Raw genomic sequence first — 4137 nt, forward strand, 5'->3', positions numbered from 1 at the left:
TTCCCTCGTCCCCTCGTCTCCTCTTTCCAAACCCTCTCTGACACTCTACAACACAGAGTACACAATTTCGGAGCAGCATCAAAGATGGCAGATTAGCTGGATATAAATATACACTTGTGAAATTCGTGACGTAAATACTGGATTTGGTTTCGGGGAGCTATCAAAGAGCTCCAGGATGCAGGTTTGAGGAAAAGGTTCCCTCCACGTTTATTCAGTGAAAGGACTGATGCAGTTTCGCGCTTTAAAATCATTCATGTACAGCGACCACGCAAATATATCTGTTTTTGTGCTTTTTACTTGTATTTTTAAAGCTTAAAAAGTTCATTCTTCCCAGTGAATGTAATGTATGGGTGGAGTTTGTGTTTTTGTGTGAAATGCGTCCATCTAGTGGTTGATTTCTGACAGGCACTTTGCTTGAGGCGAGTCACGTGTGCTTCAGAACTCTTGCTGTACACACTAAAATCTAGTAATACCGTCTAAAAAACTATTTTCAGTTACGCTTATTACTGTAATTACTGTAAAATCATTTTTATTTTGTGGGCTCTGCCAGTGTAAAGACCCGCTTACATAAAAGGGTGATTGTCAAGGTCAAATGGGACAGTATAACTATACAGAATGTATTTTTTCACCTAATGAGTGAAAATAAAACCTTTTTTTTTTTTTTTTTTTGCTGAGCCCTGGTTGTAAGACCACATAAAAAATGTTTTGCATTTAAATAGCTTTTTTATGAACATAAAGAAAGCCAGGAACAGAACAAATAAAGAAGAGGATTAAAAAAAAAAACACCAAAACAAGTATTAATCACGGTACATGAAAGATCTCATCATATCTCTTCAAAAAAGAAATACATTTTTTGTTATTAATTACTCTTAGTGATTTAATTAAATGTTCTACTTCACATAAAGTAGATAATAATTAAAATGGGATGCCCTCATTGGTGTGACATCATGCAGGTGGGCGGGGCAGGCATCAAACAGGAAGTTGACCGTGAAACGCATGAACTGAGGACAATGACATAAGCTTTTGCTAGTTTTCATAATAAGGTCCTAAAATTGTCATAGCATTAGCTACTATAATATACAAACTTTTGATGCAAACATAAATATGATGCACTATTTCTACAAAATCAGTAAAAAAATGTGCTAATATTATGTTTCTATTTTCAGAATTAGGTTGTTTTTATTTTGTCCTGTGTTTGGGTGGATGGGACAGCATCATTTTGGGTGATTGGGGCAGTGCTTAAAGGCTTTGCTAATTAAGAAGATTGACCTTGTAACAGAGAACCATTGTATATGCTCTGTATGCCCTAAATCAGTGGTTTCCAACCTTTTTATTTATGCAAGCCCCAATCAACCACAAAAATATTCACAAACTAGCTAGATTTAGCTAAAATAATAATTCTGAATTAGAAGCATTATAGATAAACTGTTTTTTTTTTACTGATTTTGTTGCAGTAATAAACCATATTCATATTTCTGTTAAAGGTTTGTGCAGGTTAAATGTGTTAATTGGTTATGGGGCCACCCAACATATTTTTATATATATACAGTATATATATTTTTTCTTGTCTATTTGATTTTAAACGTTTTCAATGACTTTTGGACTTCAAGCCGTCGTTTACCTCAGTTGCATGTGTTGTGTTGTATGAATTGTGGATGGATTTATGAACTGAGAAATAAAGTTCAACAGAAATAAACATGTACTCTTAATGTTGATGAACAGAAAAGGAAATATTGCATATAAAATTATATCAAAGCATGAACTAACTTGTGTAATTCAGTAAATATTCTTACACTACCCTAAATCAATTAAAAAATGTGCTGTCCCAATCAGCCAAACGTTACCCCAAAAAAATTTTTTTGGCTCAGTTTACAGAAAAGTGTACGTCACACATCCTTTCATTATAATATAACATTGTTTCCTCCTCAAATGGGTCGTTAACATCTTCAGCATTACAGAAATGTATCATGTGTTGGGCTGATGTTTTTAATTTTAAATATTCTTACACTACCCTAAATCAATGAAAAAATGTGCTGTCCCAATCAGCCAAACGTTACCCCAAAAAAATTTTTTGGGCTCAGTTTACAGAAAAGTGTACGTCACACATCCTTTCATTATAATATAACATTGTTTCCTCCTCAAATGGGTCGTTAACATCTTCAGCATTACAGAAATGTATCATGTGTTGGGCTGATGTTTTTAATTTATGGCTAGGAACCTTGCAGAAGGCGGAAATTCAAAAACTGTCCCAATCACCCTTAATTCACCCTAACTGTTACGTAACTAGCGCACAACCAGGATGATAACGCTCGGTTTATTAAAAGCACGTGCTGAAAAGGGCCGTTCATACCAACGATAACAATAAAGTTTTCATAAAGGTTTTAATCATACAGTAATACCAGAAAATTGGCGTAAAATTACTGGACCGATTTTACCGGTAAATACAAAAAGCACCATTTTCAGAATACCGGTAAATTCTGAGAAATCATTAACGGGAAATTACCTCTAAACGGCTGCGCCTCCCGGTACTGTGTTTTTGTTGGTTTTCATTTTTGTGTCAAACGTTAACGTTTATTAACAATTTTGGCCCAGACAGGGTCGTTTCTAGCTATTTTGACGCTCTTGGCGAAATCTCTGATTTATCCAATTTATTCATGAATTTAAATTTCGGCATTTTTTTTTCCACCAGAGGCTGTGCAATGTTGTGGCATCTTGAAACGAATTGATTTTTATTGTGAGTGACGGCACACTGACCGCTCCAAGATGGAGGACGCGTCGACGTTTTAAACTCGAACATGAAAACAGTTATCAGTTGATAGTGTGATATGAACGAGCCTTTTAATAACAGTATAAGCTGCTATTTTTTCACTTCGATGACAGTATTGGTAGTTTTAATGTAGTAATGTCACGTAATTATCATGGTATTTTCTGTGAGAGTATGTCACTTTCTTTACTTAAAAACAAATTCAAAGAACAAGTTCATACCAACATTTTAATGACTGACAAATATGCACATTTTCATTTGAAGAACATGCACATACAGGTGCATCTCAATAAATTAGAATGTCGTGGAAAAGTTCATTTATTTCAGTAATTCAACTCAAAAAAGTTCAACAATGATGAAAATCAAAGCACTTGTGCTTGAGAATGTGCAAATGTAGGATTAAACTATATCTGACCGTATGAATGTGTACAATCCATGTCGATGACTGATGGGACACTGCAGGACCAAACCAGACCTTTCCATTTGTTTCATTAAAAATTGGTACCAATTAAGAAATAAGTGCTTTTCTGTTCAATGTGTCCAGCACTGTTTTTGAAAGACTGCAAGAACTCAACACATTTCCTGACATCCTTCAGTCAAGGGCAGGCCATGTGAATGATTGGAACATCTCAGAAACAGATCTCAAACTGATTGTACTGTCTTTATGTCGAGAATAAACACAGTAGCCAGAAAAGGGTCTAATATGCATCTAGGCAGAAACGCTGTTGCATTGAAGAACTGTTTCCAAAAAACAATGCTGTGTCAGTATTTGGGTGAATTTTGTAAAACCTGTCAAGAACTTTTTATTATTATTTTTTTCAGTAAATCAAAAGAACAAAAAATATATATAATTTGGTCATCTCATTAAAATTTAGCACAACTTAAGTAAATATAGTTAATAACAAATAATGTTTTTAAATATTTCATTTTCATTAATGTAATGCATCTGGATGTTTTGAGATAGTAAATTTTATTCTCAATTATCATATTACAGTAAAGAGTTTTTTGCATTTTGGTAATGAGTCATACTATTTTTATTTGTTTATTTTTCATTACAGAGCCAGAATATATTTTAGACTTTTTTTTTGCATTACTGTAACAAGCCTGAATATTTTTATTTAATAAAAATAATCAAGAGTTTATATATAATAATAATAATTCTCTGAAAAAAAATATATTATTTTGCATTATAGTAATGTCGTTTTTTTGTTTTGTTTTTTGCAGCATTCACCCATTTAGCTTTTTTTTTTTTTTTTTAAATACAACCTACATACAGTATATTGTGTGTGAGTTTCTATGACTAAATTGATAAACCAGAATAACAATAGCAATTTTAGAGGTCAAACTGCTGGATCAATATATCAAAATGATTA

Source organism: Sinocyclocheilus anshuiensis, unplaced genomic scaffold, assembly GCF_001515605.1.
Source record: "Sinocyclocheilus anshuiensis isolate Anshui unplaced genomic scaffold, SAMN03320099.WGS_v1.1 scaffold1501, whole genome shotgun sequence".
Classification (NCBI taxonomy): domain Eukaryota; kingdom Metazoa; phylum Chordata; class Actinopteri; order Cypriniformes; family Cyprinidae; genus Sinocyclocheilus; species Sinocyclocheilus anshuiensis.